The 24,368-nt window shown below is 44.2% G+C and overlaps 1 long non-coding RNA gene across 1 annotated transcript in view; it reads left to right on the top strand.

Annotated features, from left to right (window-relative positions):
* Positions 1-24,368, top strand: part of LOC117877145 — a 228,975-nt gene that overhangs the window by 129,674 nt on the left and 74,933 nt on the right. Inside the window, exon 4 of the long non-coding RNA XR_004645630.1 lies at positions 24,165-24,213. This is a non-coding gene — a long non-coding RNA (uncharacterized LOC117877145). The remainder of the gene's footprint in view (positions 1-24,164; positions 24,214-24,368) is intronic.

Below are 24,368 nucleotides of genomic sequence, written 5' to 3'. Positions count from 1 at the left end.
TGGATCCAGAGCCCAATGAATGTAAATGGTAAGACTTCCATTGATTTAAGTGGCTTTTGGATTGGGCACCAGGTGTTAAATTACAGATTTAGATATTAGCTAAATTATATATTTTAGGGTGGGAGAGTTAAGCAATGATTGTCAACAGCTACTCTTTTAAAAAAAAATAAATTAAAAAGGTTGGGATGGGAGTGAGAGACACTAGAAATAAAATCCCATTCTCTGAAAGCAGAAAGGATTTTGTTGAAAGATGACTCTTTGCCAACAATGTAACCTGACTTTGGTCACAGCCCAAAACTCATACAGAGTAGAAGCAAAAAGCTGTTGTGATGTAGTGCCCATTTGGTAACATTAATTCCTTGTTGATATCTGGCCTATGCTAAATGTTGAGTGGTCTCAAAACAAAAGTGTAAACAACACCTGCTTCAAGTTGGGGCCTCCCTTTTTTGCGGAGTTTGAATAGTAGTGAAAATCATAATATGCTTTAACACCAGGCATCAAGGTGCTAGGTCTAACATGCTTTAAATAGTTTGATAAATCACTGTTACTTGTTAGCTTACTTCTTGGAGCCTGAAATATAGTTAAGTGTCTCTCAGATACAAGTTTCAGAGTGGTAGCCACGTTAGTCTGTATCAGCAAAAACAACGAGGAGTCCTTGTGGCACCTTATAGAGACTAACAAATTTATTTGGGTATAAGCTTTCATGGGCTAGAACCCACTTCATCAGATGCATGGAGTGGAAAATACAGTAGCAGGTATAGGTGTGTGTTTATATACAGCACATGAAAAGATGGGAGTTGCCTTAACAAGTAGGGGGTCAGTTAACGAGACAACTTCAAAAAAACTTCAAAAACAGACTCCAACATGAAACTGCAGAACTGGAATTAATTTGCAAACTGGATACCATCATATTAGGCCTGAATAAAGACTGGGAGTGGATGGGTCATTACAAAAACTAATTTTACTATACTAATTTCCCCCTATTGTTACTCACACCTTCTTGTCAACTGTTTGAAATAGGCCTCCCTCATTACCACTTCAAAAGTTATTTTCCTCCCTTGGTATTCTACTGTTAATTGAATTGTCTCGTTAGACTGACCCCCCACTTGGTAAGGCAACTCCCATCTTTTCATGTACTATGTATGTATATACATACAAAGTACATGAAAAGATGGGAGTTGGTCCAGGAGCAGACAGAAACCAATCAGAGCTCAGCATGCAAGATAAAAAGGGTTGGATGCTTATTCCAGGGCTCCAGTTCTGGGTGAAGCTAGAATATGAGAGAGGATCCCAAGAGGCCTGGTCTATGGCCTCACTTACTACCTTTTTGGTTGAGCTAGTGCAGAGTTGTTGTTGTTGTTGTATGTGATGGAGTTTAAAGTCCAGCTGGCCATCTTAAGTTGAATATCAATTTACTGTTTTAAAAGATGGTGAGCTCACTTTGTGAGATGTCCCACTGGCTCCAGCAAATCCATGACAAGCAGATACATTTTATGTCTGTGTAATTGTTTAAGATCATATCATTACAGTATCAATGGTAATATAATTACATGGTTATGTCTTTAAAGATCTCAATCCTGCAACTGTCTTAATGCAGGTGGATCACTATGCCTACATGGAGCCAGTTGCAGGATTGAGGGGGGAATTTGCTAATAAGGTGATACCTGCCCCGCTAACCTCAAGCCAAATCTTTATAACATACCACAGTAGATGACAAGATCATGGTTGTGCTATGCAGGCCATCTCAAAGGAGAACCTTTATACCATGCCACACCATGTGTTTGCTAAGTGCTACATACGTTCCAGAAAAGAAGTTAAGAATAACCTTTTTTGAGGAAATGAAGATTATTTCTTGTATCCATCTACCTAAAAAGCCAAGTGTCTTAGTTATCTACCTAATAATATTGTTCTCTGTAGTACATTCTTCAGGGCTTTGTCCTGTCTACTGTTAAATCTCCCAAGCAATGAGCCCTGGGGGGATTACTGCACAACCTTAGAAATCTCACCATTTGTTTTTCTAGCCTAATCTCTCTTCATAACTTCATCCTGTTATTCTTAGATATACTACAGGGTTTGAAGTGAATTACCAGGGTGGGTGACAGCAGGGGGTGGAGAGAGATGAAGGGAAAAGAATGGGGCACAAGAAGAAAAATTAGTACAACTCTTTCTCCCCCCCCCCACGCCATCCCCTGAACTTCCTAATTGCTTTTGTCTACAAGATAAAATGATCAAACAATTTACATGATTGGCAGTAATTGGCTAAAGAGGACCTCCAATTATAATAGTCCAAATGATGTTAGGTGCCTTCAGAAGGAATGCAGATGTCCAGTAATACTTGAATGTTAACTAGAAAATAGAACCTGTGTTTAAGAATTCCTCTGTTCCTGCTTTATTGGTGCCACTGGCTTTAATCCACTTGTACAGAAATGAAATGTAACAGAGGATTATGAATGGAGGTAGGGAAGCAGCAACAGGAATAAATGAATTCCTAAAACACAACATCTTGTTTTTCTACAAATGCCCTCGGAAAAACAAAACAATGGGAGGGAAGAGAAAGGAAATACAGAGTTTACGGAAAGATTTATTTTTAAGAGATTGATTCTCAGCTGTTGCCAGGGTGCATCAATTACTGTGGGAGGGAATGGTATTAAGATGCTGTTTTTTCTGCAATGAGTGCAAAACAGTAGAAATCCCTTTATAAACACTATTATTGATAGAATTATAGCAACAAGTTAATTCATTTAATATGTTTATCGACCTCCCAACTCCCACCTGGCTGTGTCTTGCTATGGAGCTGCCTTCTTCTAAAGGGATAATAGGAAAATATTCATCATAATTTTCTTTGTTTTATTGCATACATTTTCTGCTAGTCTAAAATTACTTGGGTCTGATTGGACCTGGCCTGCAAGGTGGGTGGAGGAGAATACAAGAAGCAGAAAAGTGAGTATTCTCCATGATCCTAAGGAATAATGTGGCAGACATCATGCCCTCTATATCCTATGCCTCTGAAAAGGCAGGGCCGGCTCCAGGGTTTTTGCTGCCCCGAGCAACAAAACAAAACAAAACAAACAAACAAAAAGCTGTGATTGCAATCGGTGGCAGCTCCACCGCTTTCTTCTTTGGCGGCTTTCTTCTTTGGCGGCAATTCGGCGGCAGGTCCTTCCCTCCGAGAGGGACAGGGACCCTCCACCGAAGAGCCTGACGTGCCGCCCTTTCCCCTTGGCCGCCCCAAGCACCTGCTTGCTCAGCTGGTGCCTGGAGCCGGCCCTGTGGAAAGGATTGGAAAAGGTACAGCTCCTCTTAGAGCTCCTGCTGTGGTGGTTCAGCACCACCCGTAATCCAAGGCAAGGAATAACTTCCACAAATGAGTTCTTTATGTAGTTCGTTTCACTCTTCATTTCCCTTCCTACAAAGTTCTCCTGTGCTGTTCCTGGTGCAGAAGGACTGCATCTGATGATAGCATTATTGAGAAAAACACCCCCACCAAGGTCTTAGGGCACTGCATGAATGCACTAGAGTGCAATGTCGTTAGCCACTGTAATAATTAGTCAGCTGTGATCACATCTCAGGAGGATTCAGAACTCTGTCTCATTGCTGTATCCTGGTTGCTTCTTGGGGTTGGGTGTTACTATGGTTAATAGGTGTTCTATGCTTTGTGGCTGGATCATCTGCCATATAAGATCGCACTCTGACACAAGATTAATGAACAAACTCCAGTTTTATTGTAGCTGCTTACAACATGGCTTCTTTAGTCTCATTGTCATCCAATGGTGTTGTCTGGTTTTGATTTCTCTTTCTTGTGTGTTGCATGGACTGTTTCTGCTGACTGCCTTTGCAGGGTTCTCATTCTCTCTTTCTGATGGCTCTGCAGCCCAGCATATCTCCAAGCTTTTCTCCAAAGTTAGACAGTTTCCCTCAGCAGTTGTGAGTCTTGTATCCCACATGCTGTCTCGTCTCTTATCAGTAGATCTTTAATATTTCTAAAATTGCAGCTGGCTGCTAGCACTTCTAAATGGGTTCTGTACTCTGTCTATACCCTCCCCAGGTGCTTGATCCTGAGTAAAGAAATTATATCTTTCTACTGTTTCATTCTTCCTGGGGTTACAGTGAGTATCAAAACAGCCCATTATTGCTTCTAAGGTGCATTGAGCTTGGCACATTTCCATGCACAGTTGCCCACTGATCTCTCTCTCTCTCCCCTTTTCTCCAATAATTTAACAAAATGGTTTTATTTTCACAGCATCCTCTCTATCTGCCACAGCAATATCTACATAGAGGTTAAATTCTTCTTTCCAGTTCTTCCATGCCTGAGCTAACTTCTTAGCTTGCAGGTTTAATGTCCCGGGAGGCGTCAGCCCCTCCATGTTCTATTACAAGAGAAGGCAGATAACACAAACTATGTACTCAGAAATATTTTGCTCTTTGCAGTGCAGCTAAGACCGGTCCCTCTTGCCGTCTAGGATTTGATTACCAGCTCCACCATGTTTTATGCTTTGTTGTGTCTGGACTGGATAATCTGCCATATAAATTCTCACTTTGACACAAGATTAATTAACAAACTGCAGCTTTATCGTTGCTGCTTACAACATGGCTTATTTAGCGTCATGGCTTCTCAGACAGGTATTCCTTTCTAACAGTCCCCGTTTCTGCCCCCCACCTCCCAGGAAACAGTATGCTTCCTGAAAGTGTTTGCTAGCACTTTCATATTTGTTACCAGGAGGGGAAGCACAGAATGGAGAGTCTTGGGTTTGGACTCCTCTCTACAACCAAACCACTGTTAAATAAAGCAGTGTTTCATGACGCACCATTCATAATCTCTTTTTTCAAAGTGTAGTTTGGTGTTGGCATTCTGAAACCGTAGGTAAAGCTCAGTGCACACAGCTAGTTCCAGCCCCCTTCTTTCATTTCCACTGATCTGTACAATGGCTTTGCTATTTATTTCTTTCTGTTTTGGGGCCTGTGGATCTCTTCTCTCACAGCCTACTAGAGTTGTCAGGGATTTTTCTACACGAATGCGTTTAATTCTAATGAGCTTATTCCCCCCCCCCCTCCCATCATGTCTTGTTTTTGTTTGTTTTTTTCCCCTTCCTGCTCTCTGCTGCTTCACTTTCTGGTTCATTGCTTGAAATAAAGTTCTCTCCACGTGATGGTGAAACACAGGCAAGATTTACTAGATATTTGCTCCACTTCCAAATTGAGCATTTATTTTAAACTGTGGGCAAGAGTGTGAGTAATGCAGTTTGGGATAATTTGTTGGGTCTCTGGAGTTTTAGCAGAACACTGATTATTCTTCTGATAATGTTGTTCATATGTAAAGAGTCAGTGCTACTACAGATAAAGAAATAACTAGGAAGCCCATTCTGTATTTGAACGCCTGAAGGAGACACATTGTAACAGACAAACAAAAACCCAACAGCAAACAACTATATAAAAATAACAGTATGGATTAAACTCTTAGCCCTGATCTATACTATGAGGTTAGGTCGAATTTAGCTGCATTAGGTCGATTTTATAAGCAATGCGGCTACACAACCAACCCCGTTCTGTCGACCTAAAGGGCTCTTAAAATCGACTGCTGTACTCCTCTCCGGCGAGGGGAGTAGTGCTAAAATCGACCTTCTTGGGTCAAATTTGGGGTAGTACAGACGCAGCATTGTGCAATTTGACGGTATTGGCCTCCGGGAGCTATCCTAGAGTGTTCCAATGTGACCGCTCTGGACAGCACTTTCAACTCCGATACTCTAGCCAGGTACACAGGAAAAGCCCTGGGAACTTTTGAATTTCATTTCCTGTTTGGTCACTGTGGCGAGCTCAGCAGCACAGGTGACCATGCAGCCCCCCCAGAATCGCAAACAAGCTCCAGCATGGAGCGAACGGGAGACACTGGATCTGATTGCTGTATGGGGAGAAGAATCTGTGCAGGCAGAACTCTGATCAAAAAGAAGAAATGCTAATATATATGCCAAAATCGCACACGGCATGGTGGAGAGAGGCTACATCAGGGACACACAGCAGTGCTGCGTGAAAGTTGAGCTCAGGCAAGCCTATCACAAGACAATGGAGGCGAATGGTGGCTCCGGGTCAGAGCCCCATACATGCCGCTTCTATGATCAGCTGCATGCCATTCTAGGGGGGGACCCTACCAGTACTCCACCATTGTCCGTGGACACCTGCAAGGGGGGAGTCTCATGCAACATGGAGGAGAATTTTGTGGAGGAGGAGGAGAATGCACAGCAGGCAAACGGAGAATCCGTTCTCCCTGACAGCCAGGACCTTTTCATCACCCTGGAGCCAATGTTCAAAATTGGCCGCCAGGCAATTTGCCTCAACCTCCCACCCCGCCATAAATGTCTCCCCCCATTCTCACAGATATTATGGAGCAACACCAAGAAGCAATAACAATGGGAATATGGGTTGCACTGAGGTCTAACCTAGTCAGCAAACAGCACCAGTGAGATTTTAAATGTCCAAAGGCACATTCTACCACCATTCTGCACTTGCTTAGCCTATAGTTGAACTGCTCTTTATCACTGTCCAGGCTGCCTGTGTATGGCTTCATGAGCCATGGGAGTAAGGGGTAGGCTGGGTCCCTAAGGATAACTATTGGCATTTCAACATCCCATTGGTAATTTTCTGGTCTGGGAAGTAAGTCCCTTCTTGCAGCTGTTCGAACCATCCAGAGTTCCTAAAGATGCGAGCGTCATGCACCTTTCCCGGCCATCCCACATTGATGTCGGTGAAACGTCCCTTGATCCACCAGTGCTTGCAGCACCATTGAGAAGTACCCTTTGCGGTTTATGTACTGGTTGGCAAGGTGGTCTGGTGCCAAGATAGGGATATGTTCTGTCTATCGCCCCACCACAGTTAGGGAACCCCATTGCAGCAAAGCCATCCACTGTAACCTGCACATTTCCCAGAGTCACTACCCTTGCTAGCAGAAGTTTACTGATTGCCTTGGCTACTTGGATCACAGGAGACCCCATGGTAGATTTGTCCACTCCGAATTGATTCCCAACTGACCGGTAGCAGTCAGGCATTGCAAGCTTCCACAGGGCTATCGCCACTCGCTTTTCAACTGTCAGGGCAGCTCTCATCTTGGTATTCCTGCGCTTCAGGGCAGGGGAAAGAAACTCACATGGTTCCATGAAAGTGGCCTTACGCATGCGAAAGTTTCGCAGCCAATGGGAATCATCCCATACCCGCAACACTATGCGGTCCCACCAATCTATGCTTGTTTTCTGGGCCCAGAATTGGTGTCGCACTGTATCAACCTGCCCCACTGCCGCCAGAATGTCCCAATTGCCACATCCTGTGCTTTCAGGAATGTCTGTATCCATGTCCTCCTCACAATCGTCCTCATGCTGGCATCTCCTAGCCAGGTTCTGTACATATTGCAGGATAATGCGTGAAGTGTTTACAATGCTCACAACAGCAGCAGTGTGCTGAGCGGGCTCCATGCTTGCCGTGCTATGGCATCTGCACGGGTAACCCAGGAAAAAAGGCACAAAATGATTGTTTGCCATTGCTTTCAAGGAGGGAGGGACGGAGGGGAGACTGATGACATGTACCCAAACCCACCCACAACAATGTTTTTGCCCCATCAGGCATTAACCCAGAATTCCAGTGGGCAGCGGGGACTGTGGGATAGCTACCCACAGTGCACCACTCCGTGAGTCCATGCTAGCCACAGTATTGAGGACACACTCCGCCAACCTAATGCGCTTAATGGGGACACGCACGATCGACTGTATACAATCGCTTTCTAAAGATCGACTTCTATAAAATCGACCCAATTTCATAGTGTAGACATACCCTTATACTATAGGTTGGTCTTGTAAGGGGGGTACATTCACTGCTAGGTCTAGGGATTAGCTTCTTCAACTACTCGCCCTGTGGCCCCCCTCACTCTCCAGGACCTGGGGTTCTCTCTTCATGACTCAGCCCTCCAGCCAGGTCGCTATATCATTTTCTCTTTCTGGGGTGATCAAGTCCTTCTGGACCAACTGTCTGTACACCATCCCAGCCAGTCTTCTGTAATTCCCAGTCCATGCCAGTTCCCTGAATCCGAGCCTATCCACTGCTATCAGCAACCAAAGTCTACACAGTTGCAACCCTCACATCTCTGTCCCTGTGCTTCTTCCTGTTCTTCCTTCCACAGGCTTTCTCCCCTGCAACTTCTCTGGGTAAATGCCTTCCATCAGGGAAGGAACCCAGAGCTTTTGCTCCGTCTTGGGTTTCCTCCTACCCACTTCTCTGTGCCTAAAGGGCAACTACAGACTCTCTCCCTATAGTATCCTTCTGCTCGTAACATCATGGCTTTGTACAAGCCCAACCGGGTTTCATCTTTTTCATCTTCAGTTAGTGCTTATCACTCAACCTTGACTGTACCCCCCAAGTGCAGCATATAAGTTTAACTGGCCTCTTCTGAGCCATCTTAACCTCATCGGGGCTGGTGTGGGGTGGTCTGAGTAACATCATAGATCTGTTCCTCTGGATCACTTGAAGAGCAGGGCAAAATATTAAGTACATGATGCTGCCCGTGTCCAGTGGAGACATCCACAAACATTTTGTGCACTGAGTGGGCTTCTGAATGAGAATTTGGCCCTCCCAGTGTGTAATACTTTGCTGGGCCAATATTTTAAAAAGTGGCTTGAATTTTGAGTGCCTAAATTTTTGGGTATCCAATCTGGGACACCTTAAAAAGGCCTGATTTTCAGAGTGTGGGTGCTCACATTTATTGAAAATCAAGCGTCTTCAATGGGTCTCAAGTTAGGCACCCAAAAATGGAAGCCACCCAAAATCACCAATCAATTTTGAAAATCTTGTCTGTTTTTTTTTTAAGTGTTTTGTATTCAGTGGGGTAGGGAGGTGGATCTAGTAATTTTAAGCACATACCAACAGCACTCTGGCCCAGATCCACAAAGCTATTTAGGCTTTTGACTTCAGGAAGTCAGGAGCCTAATACCTTTGTTGAGCTGGGCTTCTGTGCTGTCCCTGCACTCGTGTGAGTGTGTGTGAAGTGCATGGTGCTGATTCTGATCCATAAAGACCACAATGATCTGGGACCCATGTCCTGTTGTAGCAATTATCCGCTGCATCATTCTTGCTGGTGGTTCCTCAGCTGGAACTGCTGAGGACAGGCACCAAAGCACTCTAAAAGTTTCCTATGGGCTCAACGCAAAGTCATTAGAAGTCACTGGACAGACTCCCATTGACCTCAGTGGGCTTTGGATTGGGGCCACAGTTTCTAAGGAGCTGTTCTCTCTAGTGGTACCCTGAGTTTTGTGAGGTTCAGGAAGCAGTGTAAAACCACATGTCACTGACCTGACTACTGGATCATTTTAATGGCAGGACATGGGGAATGTTGTTAAGCTTCCCTCTACAGTGAGTCACAAAGATGGGCAAAGGAGCTGTGGTGGAGGGCCATGAGCAATGTGGAGGGAACAGCACATGTGATGCTCAGAAATTTGCTGGCTTAGAGCCAGGATTTGACATGGGCTCTTGGAGCCTGAGGGCACTGACCCTCCTGCCTGACTCCCCTGTCCTGAGGGGAGCACAAAACAGCAGCTCTTGAAATAAAAATTCCACAGTGTTTTCTGATTGCTTTCCATTCTTCCATACATTGATGGAACAGGAGCACTTCTACTACAGTCCTTTCACGAGACCTAATTTTGTAAAGGCCCAGTTTACTCTGCCTCCCAACTCCAATATTAACCTTTAGGCAGAGGGCATGGACTGGGGAGGTAAGGGAAGCAAAGGAAAAATGTGCTACTACAGTCCCCTACCTAAAGATTAGCAGTACCATATCTCCCGCCTCCCGAACCTTCACCCTGGCAGAGCAAGAGGAGTTCCTGAAGTACCTCCTTCAATCACAGCTTGATCCTGCACTCACTGAAGTTAATGGCAAGGCTCCTATTCACTCCAGTTGTACACAGTCAGGCCTCAGGTCACTAGGGCCAGAAAGGTTAAGGGGGTTAATACAGCAAAGACTAGTTAGCACTGAGAGCAGTATCGGTGAAACAGAATTTTTGTCCTCTCTGAGGGCAATACTGGTCCAATCCAGCTGTCACTGAAGTCGGTTTTGGATTAAATCCTAAATTACATTATCAGGATTTATTTCCTTTGAGCAAAATTTATATGTGATTCTTTTCTAAGCCAGTCAATATTTCTGTTATATTTTTTGTATATTATAATTTAACTCTGTATTGAAACTGCAAGTGGAATAATTGCAGAACAATTGTTCAATAATTATAACAGATTTATCATCAATTTGATTGATAAGTCAAATTTGCTAGCCCTTAAGTGATAAGCCCTTGGGAACATTACCAATTTGTCAGTTGTTCAGCACTGTCATTCCTTACTGTGATAGGCTGAGACAGTAATGGGGAACATAAATGTTGACTGGTTAAAAATGTGTGACGGCAGGAGTTGCCGCTGGCTGGTTCACCAGAAATCTGACAGAAGCTATTAAAATTTTCTCATTACCACCATGCAGTCATTCCACTCATATTCATGCACCTGCAATTGTATTTTACCCATTCAGAGAGGATAGATAGGATGCTACCAAGCTAATAATGCCAAATTCATGTTGAAATAAGCTTTGTTTTTTGTAAAATCTGAAACAAAAAGGAAGCACCGGAGCCTTTTCTAAATTTCACAACTTCCATCTCCCCTTTTTGTTCAGCATTTTCTGTATCACATAAAAGTCTATCCAGAGAAATACTAAAATGTTAGGTCACTTTTTGGCATAATATTTGTTTTGTAAACTGAAGCAAATATCAAACCAAGAGCCAGTTCCCTGTGAAGTCAATGGCAACACTCCCCATAGCTTCAAAGGATGTGGGATTTGGCCACAAAATCTTTTTTGCATTGGTCAAATGCTTAAGAGATATTAGATTTTTCTTTCAAGGAGTTGTAGCATGTTGTTTTAAGACCACATTTTTTTTTTTTGTTATTTTGAGGGAAGCACCATGCAAACATTATTTACATGAAATGTGCACTTCAACTTGACTGTAAAACATTTTAATGAATCACTGAGGGACTGGACCAATGCTTTTGGCTGTTATGCTGTATGGAAAACCATGGACTGAATCCTTCACACTCACTGCTCTGATAGAGATTGTACACTGTGTGTAGGAAAGGACAACTGCAGTTTGAAAAGCAAAGGCAACGTATTGGACTGGATTAAGTATACTTCTGGTGACTGAAATGGAAAACGTTCCTCAGAAATCATGGGGGAGCTAACAGCGCTCAGCACCTTACAAATGGTGCTCAGCACCTCACATGGTGAAGTCCTTTGAGAGGCAAAAAGGTCTTCTGAACGAAGTATGGAACTAAGAGCAAGAGCTCTAGATCCATCTCTTCCACCTCAAATCCTCCCAGCGGGCCAATGTCACTCATGCTGCCCAGAACCCACCCCCCAAAAACTCCATCCCCCCAAAAAACTCTGCCTCCCACCCAGGGCCAGTGCAACCACTAGGCAAATTAGGCAGCTGCCTAGGGCACCAAGATTTGGGGGGCGCCACCGCCAATCAAGACGCTGGCTGCAGAACGCAGACTGTAGGGAGATAGGACGTATATGATAAGAACCATGCTCCCAATGAATTGTTCTCCGGCCATTTAGAAAGCCAGCGAAGTCCTTTGATTGTGAATGGATACAGATAGGTACATTTACACAGTAATAGTTCCTTTGACTTGTAGATTGCACAGCAGCCAGAAGGAGAGTGGAGCAGCTTGCAGTGGGAAGTGTAAGACCCTTGCTGCTGTTCCCTGGGGAGAGAAGGGAGGGAGACCGCGGCTGCAGCTCTGAGGGCTCTCTCGCATGGAGGGGCGGCTAAGCCGCTTTAACCCACCTCCCTGCGCCCCAGCTTTCTACCCTCCCAACCCTGCTTTGGCATGAGAGCCGCGCACTCTCTGCCTCACAGTCCTGCCAACCCCACGCCCCCCTGCTGGAGCGAGAGCCCAGCATTCAACTCCCCAGCCTGGGCGCAGGATGGACTCGTGAAGGCAAAGCAGGAGACATGCTCCCATTGCCCTGTTGCAATTGCACTTGGCCTGCTGCTGCATGCCAGGGACTGGAGAGGAACACGCCCATTTCACCTTGCGGCTCTTTGAATCCTACCCCGCCTGCCACCCCCTGGCCAAACCCAGATTGTGCCTTCTCCCCACTCCACACCCAAACCCAATCCTCCCAGTGACCAAACCCGGTCGGCTACCCTTCCCAATAATAGATGAGGAGGTGTCAGTTCCAGGAGAGGCAAAGTTGCTTCTGTTATGAGCCAGCCACTCCCAGTCCCTATTCAAGCCCAAATTAATGGTGTTAAATTTGCAAATGAATTTTAGTTCTGCTGTTTCTCTTTGAAGTCTGTTTCTGAAGTTTTTTTGTTCAAGAATAGTGACTTTTAAATCTCTTATAGAATGTCCAGGGAGATTGAAGTGTTCACCTCCTGGCTTTTGTAGGTTACCATTCCTAATGTCCGATTTGTGTCCATTTATTCTTTTACATAGCAACTGTCCGGTTTGGCCAATGTACATGGCAGAGGGGCATTGCTGGCACATGATGGTATATATAACATTAGTAGACGTGCAGGTGAATGAACCCTTGATGGTGTGGCTGATGTGGTTGGGTCCTCTGATAGTATCGCCAGAGTAGATATGGGGACAGAGTAGGCAACGAGGTTTGCTACAGGGATTGGTTCCTGGGTTAGTGTTTCTTTGTTGTGGTGTGGAGTTACTGGCAGACTCCTTGTTGTTTTTGTGGATACAGACTAACATGGCTACCCCCTGATACTTGACACCATGCAAGGCTCTAATTTTATAAATTTTATTAATTATAATAATTGGATATTATAAAGGTAAAATAAAATGTAGTAGATTTTGATATGAAAGAATGAAGGACGGAAGTGACAGTGTATTGTGTATAATGTATGTGATTTATTTTAAGATCAATGCTATGTTGTGCAAAGTGAAAACAATAACAATGTCAACACTGTCAGGTTATTCATTTATTTTTATTAAATATGTAGACTAAATAATGAAATTAATAAATTTTCAAGCCGAACGTGTATTAATTCTAATTAACAATGACATATTATGCAGTATTCATTTTTGAACGTTTATAATAAGCGATGCTTATCCTTGCACAGGCTCTGCTCCCACCTGCCTCTGGGAGGGAGTTTGGGTGGGGAAGGGAGTCTGGGGTGCAGGCTCTGGGAGGGAGTTTAGGGGCTGGGGATGTGTGGTGAGGGGGTACAGGCTCTGTGAGAGAGTTTGGAGGATGGGGTGCAGGCTTTGGGAGGGAGTTTGGGGGCAGGAGGAGGTGTGTGGGAAGGGTGTGCAGGCTCTGGGAGGGAGTTTGGGGGCTGGGGGAGTGTGGGGATGGGGCGCAGGCCCTGGAATGGAGTTTGGGGGGTGTGGGGAGGTGGTGCAGGCTCTGGGAGAGAGTTTGGGGGTGGGAGGAGGTGTGGGGACCGGGTGCAGGCTCTGGGAGGGAGTTTGGGGGCAGGAGGGGATATGTGGGGAGAGGATGCAGGCTCTGGGAGGGGGTTGGGAGTGCAGTGCTTGTCTGGGGCTCCAAGGCAGGTTGGGCCGGGGGGCCTCCGCATGCTTTTGCCCCCAGGCACCGCCCCTGCAGCGTCCCATTGGCCGCAGAGGTGCTTGGGGCGGGGGCAACGCGCAGAGGCACAGCTCCGCCCCTTGGCTGCAGGGAGGGGCCGGCAGCCACTGGAGCGAGCAGGCAGATGCCGCTCAGCTCTGCTGCGCTGCCGGGGGCCCTGAGGAGGGAGCACCTGGGGGTGACAGCTGGGGCCAAGGGAGAGACCCGGCCCCAAAACTGCTGGAGCCCTGCGGGCAACATTGGGGAGGCTCGCGGGCCGCAGATGGCCTGCGGGCTGGGAGTTTGAGACCCCTCTATAGAGCCATATCTCTGTAGTATTGTCACCCTCATCTTCCCTTTCCTATCCCCTTTCCAGATGTTTGTTGTAGCTTGTCTTCAATTAGATTATAAGCTCTGGGAAAAGGAATCGGGTCTTCCTATGGTGTCCCTAGCCTCTGTTTACCAGAAGCTGGGAATGAGCGACAGGCGATGGATCACTTGATGATTACCTGTTCTGTTCATTCCCTCTGGGGCACCTGGTGCTGGCCACTGTCGGAAGACAGGATACTGGGCTAGATGGACTTTTGGTCTGACCCAGTTTGGCCATTCTTATGTTTTGAACAGTGCCTAGCACGATGGGACGCTAGGTGGTGTATCAGAGTGCTGCCATAATATAAACAATAAATAATAAAAATCATGCTACGGTCTGGAATACTTTTGAACTTCTCAATTAATAAATCTGGAAAGTACAGTGGAATGAAGAAGTTTCCAATACTTCTAGTTTGGGCCAGGATGTATAAATAGTGAGAAGGCTTTAATTAACCGACACTTCTCACCTGTGACAAGTAAATCCTGGATTGCATTTCCATGCGCCACGTGGCAATATTTCTGTCCGCAGCTGACAGATACATTCCATGTGTTTCTGTGCTGCTAGCTGGAGAACGTCTGAGGAGACCAGTAAAGGGGAATCTGGCCAAGTAACTTCCCATAACCTCATCCTTTGAATTTTTTTAAAACAAATTACCCTTCCCCCACCAAAATATTAAATAGTTTAAAACTGAATTAATAAAAGGTTCTTCAGAGTAATCAAGTTCTTACAGGGAATACATAACAGGGTTATGTTATAACAGACTATAACAGGGTTCAAAAAAGAACTAGATAAGTTTATGGAGGATAGGTCCATCAATGCCTATTAGCCAGGATGGGCAAGGATGGTGTCCCTAGCCTGTGTTTGCCAGAAGCTGGCAACGGGTGACAGGGAATGGCTCACTTGATGATTACCTGTTCTGCTCATTCCCTCTGGGGCACCTGGCATTGGCCACTGTTGGTAGACAGGATACTGGGCTAGATGGACCTTTGATCTGACCCAGTATGGCCGTTCTTATGTTCTTATGTACATAGAGGATACCAGCACAACCTCACGTCCTCAAAGCAGTCTAGACAAAGTACTTGAAAGTGCTAAAGTATCTGATGTATGATCTTTGTTCCAGATTTATTATTATTAAATGTACTGATAGTTGGAAATGTTTGTCAGGATTATGGAAGAGTGAGAATCAGGGCAGTCCCTAGCTATTCTGGGGCCCCATGCAGCCCCCCACACTGGGGGGTGCTGGCTTGGGGGATGGGGGGAACTGCCCCCCGGCACGCACCAGTGGCGCAGCTGGGGCCGGGTCGCTGCACTTCCCACCACCGGTGAGTGCAGGCCTGGCCCTGCTACAGTCCTCAGGGGAGTGGGGGAGGGACTGGGGCGGAAAGAGGAATACTTTTTCCTGAGTGACAGTTTCTCACCCGAGAGGAAGACGGTGAAGCATTTTTAAGGGGCTGCTGTGAACACGGCTCCTGTCAGGGAAAAGAATGCTTTCTGACCCGCACACTTAAAACGGTAAGAAGGATATTGCCACAATCACACATAGCACTTCAGAGTGCTGAGGCCTGCAGAAAAGCCATGTAAGGCCTCCAAAGGGTTCCAGCACTGAAGAGGCCATGTACCTCCATGCACCCTGAAGCAGTTGTTCTGTTCACAACACGACACGGAGGGCAGAAGTCTCCATTGCCCTAAAGCTGATCCAGCAGCATAAAGGGCCTTTAAAGAAGCCAGTCTTCCTCTTACCCTCACAGAACAATCTTGGCATAAGGGATTGCCGAGTTGACACATAACAGGAGTAGAGGTCATGCCAAGGGGTAGGGAGGGTCTGAGGCTCCTCTGATGTACGCTGGGGCCCTGGCTGGGCCAGGCCCACAATAGCAGGAGGTGCAGCAATGTTATCTTATGTTTCTCCAGCCCTCTAGCTTCCTGGTCCTGTGCTGAGCAGGGCTGGCCCCAAACCAACAATTCTATTTTGTGAAAAAAATGGGCGTTTCAGAATTTGTTTTTGTTCTGAATCAGAATGAACCTGAAACCTTTCACCATTTTTTTCCACATAAACTTGTATTCTCAAGTTCAAGTCCCAGTTCTGAATTGGGCAGAGGAAAGAGTTGAGCTAACATTGCCTACATCCCACGTGAGTGCCCTAACCACTGGGCTATTGGCTAATCAGGGGTGGTTTTCTTTCTCCCTGATCTGTTTTGACCAGAAATTCCATCGTAGATCTGAGACCCCTTTTTAACTGAAGTTTTTTCACACCCCTGACGACAAAAGTTTTGCTGACAAAAGTGCTAATGTAGACAAAGCCTAAGTGGCCAAAACTTTAGAAGTGGAATGCAGGAGCCACAGACAAAATGCTCTGTAGTGCTGGCGTGCAGGAACCAGGTAGAGTTTCAGCAGTCTGGGGGTGTGCATGAGAACTATGGGCAATGCCTGCTTAATGGGGCATTGGCCAGAGGGCAGGATTTAGCCCTAATTAATCTGCCCCCCACGTGCCCATAAGAGGTAAGTAAACATAATTCCACCTCACTCATCTAGCAAGGGCTGGGTAACTCACGATGACACTGTGCTGCCATTTCACAGAGGAAAGAGATAAAGGGCTCTTCAGACCTGATTTCTATAGGAGAAATGCACTTACCTTAATTCATTCAATAAACTTGGTAATTTTTCACTTAAAAACCATCTGAAAACAAGCTTTAGTAGCTTCAGGAATTAGCAACTCTCAGAATATTCCACAGCCTGGGAACAGAATTAGATGGTAATGATTTAATTGATGGTTGAGTGTGCAGACAAAATGTACAGACAAAATCCTTTCAGTAATTATATCTTTTCAGGGGGCCGCAGGCTCTGATAATTTAAGTCTCAGACTGTAATTACAAACCAGCTGCAATTTTAGGCAAAGCATGAGCACATTTGTGGAACTTATCTTGGAGTAAGAAACAAATAGAAACACACTGTTGGAGCTCATAGCAGAGAGATGAATTAAAAACAATTAAATAAGATAATGTAATATTATGCACAGATATGTGACATTAGAATAGTGCCAGTCATGCTATTATAGCTGAAGGTCTATCATGGTTTCCTTAAAATACCTTAATTTTTCAGGGTAAAAAAATGCTTTGTGTTGAATCCTTTGGGTCTGAAAGTTCAGATTTCATTTGTAGGCTTTCTTACATGAAAATCTTTAATGGGAATATTGGCCAGGTAAAGACTGCAGACATGAGTTAATAATTTGGGGATTCTGAATGGCCAGTATGAAATCTTCCTTGACAATGAAGAGTGGAAGCTTGTGCAACAGATTAAAAAGATTGTTCCCATAGATTTACAATAGAGTCTTGGGACTGGCTGGGTCAGTCTGGTGATATGGTCTTTAATTTATGTGATCACATGCTATTTTTACACAGGACTTCTGTCTCGTTCAGTGCACAGGTTGGATCTTGTTCCGAGGATGAACCAGGGTTGTATGAATCAGTGAAGGAGGCTGTTGTCTGTCACCCCCTGCTTTCTTTGGTGCAGAAGTTGGAAGGTTTGTAGTGAATAAGACAGGCAATTACAGGAAGAGAAAGTCTCATGGTTCAGGCAGTTGAATTCTGCCCTGGAGAACTGGATTTTATTCCTGCCCCTGCCAAAAGAGTGTGATGGTCGGCAAGGTCGCTTAAACCAAACTTTTCACAAGTAGTCACTAATTGGGTGTACTTCATTTTCTTGGTTCCCAGTCTGAGACCCTGGATCTGATTTGCTGAAGTGCCGAGAACTCAGTTGCAAATTAAGTGGAATAGAGCTGCGCTCTGAACAAACAAATGCTAATTATTCTGAAAAATCAGGCCCTAGGCTTCTCAGATTGAGCACTCAAAATTAATGGACAGTTTTGAGCTTAGCTTCTCTGCATCTCATCTATAAAATAGGGATGATAATACTGCTTCATCTCCCAGGGGTGCTGTGAAAATAATTAATGTTTATGAAGCACTTAGAGACTGTAGTGATGAGCGCCATATAAAAGCCCATGAGGAATGAATAGTGTGCAATAAATAAGAAATGCGCCCACACATGGAGCATGAGGATAAAATAAAATATTTAATTGCCGCCTGGTCAGTGAGGACCATCCATCCTGTGCAGTGAATGAGGCAGGTGTCCTGTGGAAAAAAATAATACATGCTTGTGTAATTAAAGACTGCAGCATAATACATGTGAACAAGGCAGTCAAATCAAGGTTGCATGGGCAATCTTAATTCTGCCATTTTCTAACTTCTGAGTGCTTGATTTTGCAACCTTAACCTTTAAAGTGCTTTGAGATGAAAAGTGTGCAAGTCAATGGGATGATTCAGCAGTCTTTTTGTGTGTAATGGGGTTTTAAAGAGCTTTTGAGATGAAAGGCATGTAAGTTGGTGGGATGACTCAGCAGTAATCAGTGTGAATAGCAGAAGCACATAACAACTGGTTCCCTTAAGGAAAGACAAACATAAAAGGGTTCTCCAGTTTAGGGTTCACTCAGCACCTGGGTCTGGAGCCCTGCCTTCCCACAGGTATTCTCCTTCTCCTGCCTTCACAGCCGCCTTTTTGGTTAGCCCTTCCCTTGAGCTCAGGGGAGAGGAAGCAACAGTTATATAGTGGGGACTAGCTAGTGCTCCTGCCTTCTTTCCAAAGGTGATATACAAATTTATTATACATTTAGATAAATCACTCCTAATTCTTAATTGTTCAGCTTCACCATCCACCAGCTAACCTCTTTCTAATGTGTCTTGGTTTCTATGAATCATTCTTTCTCTGTGTTGGTTTATTGTGTGTGAAGTGGTTGGGATCAAACAAACACATCACCTGCTGAGGGGAAATGCAAGCTTGTTCCCTCCCCCTCATCGGATGATAGCCATTGACTCCACTTTGCCACGCTGAATGACCAGTCAGCCCAATTCCTGCAAAGAAACCTCCAAGATGTATTTGCTAAATATGTTAATATGGTCCTATGCATTAGGCCCAGGATTAAAAAGCAGAAGACATGAGTCCCGGATTCTGGTGCGTCATTCCTGCAATGAGCACAGAAATAGAGTGTGTGTGTGGGGGGGAGAGGGGTGTGGCTTTAAGCTACCCTTTACATTCCCTATATTCTAGAGCAGCCAAGGGTCTGCCTGTCACACCCATGCAAGCTAAAGTAGTTTCAGGGCTGCTCTCGTTTATCTTTGCTACCCATAGTGAGCCATGGGCAGCAATGTCGACAGTATGATAAAAAACCTGCGGCACCGAGTCTCATACCTGACTTGGGCTGGGGGGGCTCAGGCTGCAGGACTAAATATACCAGTGTACACATTTGGTTCTCTGAGGCCCTCCCTACCCTCAGGGTCTCATAACCTGGGCTCCAGCCCAAGCCTGAACATCTACACTCCAGTTTTATAGCCTGACAGGCTAAGCTGGCTGACCGGTGCCAGCTGTGCTATGGGTCTTTTATTGCCATGTAGACATACCCTACAGGTCTTGGGAAGTAGGGAACAACTCCTATGCTGGGAGCTGGAAGCAGGGCTAGCATACAACGCTTCCCCTTACATCAGCTCTGCTCTGTGCAGTAGGGTATTCTCAGGAGGCTGTTTCTACCCCATTAAGGCCCCTGTATGTAGTCAGAGTGGCGTAAGTGACCTTAGAGTAATAGAGATCAGGTTGCTGAGGACTGTTTCTGGCTTTGCCATATACTTCCTGCATAATTTTGGTATGTCACAATGTCAGATTTATGGAACCTTGCCTTCCATTTGGCATCCATGAATATTTACAGGCACAGCTAGTGTCACTAACTACCTGATTGCACCCACAAGGGAATGGAGTTTTGCTAAGTAGAAGAGAGGGCATCTAGTCTCTTCAGGCCTCAATTTCTTCTTCTGCAAAATACGGATAATATTTAATTCATGGGGGTGTTCAAAGCCTAAATTCTTTGAGATCCTGGAGGGTATTCTAGGAGCACAACATATATAAATTGTTACATGTAGTTTGTCGAAGCATATTCATATTATAACATCCTGTGCACGTTCCCGAAATGGATATATAGTCCTACAATGTATATTACATAACAAGACAAGAGGTTGTCTCTCTGTGAACAATCTATAAGCATGCACTTTGTGTATATCCTGTATCTATGCATGTTCCCAAGTAGTCATTCTATAAAGCTTAAAAAAAATGTTAAATGGAAGAAGATAGCAGAACAGTAAATTAGCCATTTCTTTTGCCTCTGTGAATAACTAATTGTCTTAGATATGCATTATTCACACATTGAAAACTTGCCTGACTTATTTCACCTCTTGGAAAAGTGCTTTCTATTCAAGCATCCTTAACGAATAGTGGCATTGAGATTTCAGGGTTGCTTGCTTTAGTGTAGGTTATTACAGTAGTCAACACTGTTCTTCAATAATAGAAGATGTAGTAGATAGGAAAGAAAACTAATACAGAGCAACAAAACAAAATCTCATTCCTTTAGAGAGGTGGATATCTTAAATGCACATTTGAGGCTTGAAGTTCCTTTGGTTTAACTAAAAAATTCTTGAACTTCCAGCTGGTATTACTCCATGAAATGATGGGTGGACAATGAAATATTGCCATTTCTTTGAAGGTAACATGGAAATTATGCCAGTATACTTGTTTCCACATTATCTCCTATCACAAAATAAGACTTCCTCTTGGTTTGCTCAGAACTTTTTTTTTGGTTTTCAGAGGAAAACATTACTATATTACATTATTGCTATATGACTGAGCTTTGTGTTGAATTAGAATTGGAATGTTTCTGTCGTTTGGGCTGAAACACTTTATTAATTTATGATTTTGTCACGTGTTGAAAATGGATAACTTCAGAAATGGGTTAAAATCTCCACTGACTGAGTTGTTGCAACCCAGGATTTTGCACATTTCACTAAAAATGGACCAGATCTGAATGCTATTACTTACTGTTTTAATTCCAGTCTAAAATTTACCCTATCATATGCTGTTGCTTGCCAGATCCTTGTAACATTCTGAATCAGCACTTGTCTCTCACTTCGGGACTGTGACCCAGGGGAAAGACCCACCTTACTAATGAAAGTGCTATCCAAACTGTTATAGTCAGAGCAATTTTGATAACCGTTGGAACAGCTCATTACCAGCCTTACCTATTGTCCTTGATTCTCCAGTCCTTACCCAGGCAAGTCTCCTGATGAAGTCAACTTGATTGTCCCAACCTGGCTTCAGGGGCAATTTTTTCTTGAGTAAGGACTTCAGAGTCAGGGCCATTGAGGCCACACATCAGGAAAAAAATGTCAATAATGGGGAAGAGGAGAAAGGGAAGGGGGGAAACAGAGGGAAAAGGAGACTGAATGGGGAGGGAATCAAACTGGAAGTGATCAAATGGGAAAAACAGAAATAGAAATAGAAAGATACCATGATACTTGATAGAACTCTCATATTATTAGGCTGATAGCCCCAGCCTAGGCCACCCAGAATTCACCCAAATATTCCGTACACACGTGTGAAAGCCATAAAGCTGTAATGACTGCCAGTGCATTAGTGGAAAGAGAATAACACTCAAATGTTGATGTAGGCTTCGGAAAAGGAAAGGGGACTATTAGCACAATATGGCATCTGAAACTGAAGGTATTTCTTCTTACTGTGCTACAAGCAAATGTCTCATAAAAGAAAAGAAATACCCTGTGTGTGAGAGAGAGAGAGAAGTGCCACGTGCAGACTAAATCAAGTCAAAAGACTGGGTTCAATCTTTTCCTTCCCATCTGCTGAGATCATGTCACTGGACTTTTTGAGCTGACAGTTAAAGAGAGGTGCAACTTTAGGCTGGGAGAGGACTTTGTTCTGCCTCCCCCAGGTGATATTTCTGTTCATTGTCACACTAGATTGTGCCCAACAAGAAATTTTTTCCATAGTATTCAGCTGGATTGTTTGATTTGTATTTCTTTTATGTTGGGATTTTTTTCTTCTTCCTTGTTCAAGTCATTTGCCAAAGCAATCTGCTTGTCCTCAAGATGACTTTAACTGAACCTGGGATACTGTTAATTAGGGACAGTCATGGGCAGTAACTCGGAGAGAGAAACTGTTTCTTGAGCTCAGGAGGAAGGACCTAGAGTATCAGCATAAGTATGAGGCTAAGAGGAAAGGGGATTATACTCCCCGCTCCTCTAAACAGTGCTGCAAAGGGAGCTGACAAGGGCCAACCTGGGTGCAGAACGTGCCAAAAGGCATGAGGTGCCATTACAGCTGTGAAAGGAGCAAGTCAGAAAAACCAACCCAGGGTTTATATTGAAGTTCTAAGCTACTTTGGAGCTGGAAACTGTGCACCTGGCTCAGCCTGCCTCTGGCTTTCGCCAGTTATCCACCTCCATCTTGCCATGCATTTTTTTAAACCGTAGCTTGTTATTTTCTTTTAAACAAAACACACAAGCGGAGACCTACTAAAACCATATTATTAGTAATACAGCCCTCTTAGCCTCCTCTGGCTAGCAGGAAGCCAGGGCACCAACACTATCTACACAACAGAGATAAGAAAATGAAACACAACAAAATATGATACAGCTGGGAACTTGCAGTTATCTATTTATGGCTGTGGAATTGTGCAGTACTGCATTCCTGCCATGATGTGGTGCTGTGCCAAGTTATGACACAAAGCTCACTCACCTGACTCCGAAGGCTGCTGCCAGCAATATACAAGCAATGCTGTATTTTCAAAGGAAACCCAGACCTCTGAAGATGTTTCCCTTTGTAGGGGCATTATTCTCTGAGACAAGAAGGTGCCCAGGTTTCTGTTTCTATAGAACACGGAATAGGAAAACAAAGGGAAGCACTCCTGCATGTAGTTTGCCGTTTGGATCTCTAAGTGATATTTCCTTAAGGATTAGTGTTGATATACTTAGGATAATCTCTTCTCAGGCCCAGCACCTTGGGCTTTTTGTGGATTGGGCTACTCCACTACAGAAACCGAGAGAGAGTGTGTGCAAAAGAATATAAGAGAAGCAGAGAAAAATAGGGGTAGTGTTTCATTTGAATCTTTATTACTTTTTGGGGCCTTGTGCAACCCTGTTGATTTCAGTGGGGCCCTGCTGATGTAAGTGAAAATTTGGTCCAATGTATTAAGTTCAAAGTAGGATTAGGGTAAACTAAGGGTGGGAGGAACAGTGCTCCCTTCTCCTTTCTCTGGCTTGGGGGAGTGGGCCCCCCTTTCTTCATGTTTCAGCTCACTTTAACCACTGGTTTAAAGTGTCCAGAGGTAGGAAAAAACAGTCTTGAGAGAGTGAGGAATAGCTGCAGAAAGACAAAGGGAAATAAAGAGGAAAAAGATGGAGAATAGTGAGAAAAACAAAGGAGTGGGGTTTCTTAACGCAACAGCCGGGTCCATAATGTGAATTATTTGTTTTCTGTATTAAACTGCTTTATTTGCTAAATTTGATCATGATCTGACATTCCCAGGACCGCTTGGAAATGATCAGAACATTGATCTTGGCCTTACATATTGTATGAGCATTCTCCTAGCCTTTGTGCAAACCATCAGTTTAGAGAGTAGTTCATTACTGGCGATTGCCTGATTTTGTTTTAATTACAGAACAACAAAGTGCCCTCTATTTTAATAGGTGTAATCACATGAATCTGCTGTGATCCTCACAGTTCCCATAACTCATTGATTTTTCTCTTCATTTGGGGTGAAGGCTTCATTTATTCATAAGACTTTTGTGACAAAATGCACCCAAGAGCAGAGAGCCCATTCAATACCCTCGATGCTATGTTAACCCAGCATTTAGGCTCAAGTGCTGATAGGGTGACCAGACAGCAAATGTGAAAAATCAGGACGGGGTGGGGGGTAATAGGAGCCTATATAAGCAAAAGACCCAAAAATCAGGACTGTCCCTATAAAATCGGGACATCTGGTCACCCTAAGTGCTGAATACAGTCTTGCATGCAGGTGAATTTCACCCAGGGCCCTTATGCTGTATCAGAATGTGCTAGTGAAAACCCCTGCATCTATGTGGAGTTCTATGGAAGTCAGTGAGACTCTCCTGAGTGCAGGTGTACAGGCTAGCAGGGCTACAAACAGAGAGAGCAAAGCTTTATAATACATTGAGCCTGATTCTTTGGTGCCCTGTGCTATATGGGAGTCACCAGTGTAAAGTGGGGATAAATGCTACCATATCAGAACAGTAGTGTTTTAGGAGTGAGGAAATATCAGAGCTGTGATCATGAGGGGTTTTTCTTTTGCAGAATAGCAAATGTTTCCTGGCAAGAGTTTGATTGGGAAACAGAACGACTGGTGAGTTTTGAATTCACACAATTTAGTTTAAATAAGCAGTTAATATTTTTAAAATACTATTTGTTTATTAATATTTATCTGTTGATTTCATAAATAAAAAATCATAATTTTTAGAAAGAGAAAGTAGTTTAAAATACCCTTTTGGAATATTTGGG

The sequence above is a fragment of the Trachemys scripta genome, chromosome 4 (genome assembly GCF_013100865.1).
Source record: "Trachemys scripta elegans isolate TJP31775 chromosome 4, CAS_Tse_1.0, whole genome shotgun sequence".
Classification (NCBI taxonomy): domain Eukaryota; kingdom Metazoa; phylum Chordata; order Testudines; family Emydidae; genus Trachemys; species Trachemys scripta.
Note: the sequence above shows the minus strand (reverse complement) of the source record. Positions and strands in the feature narration are given on the sequence as shown.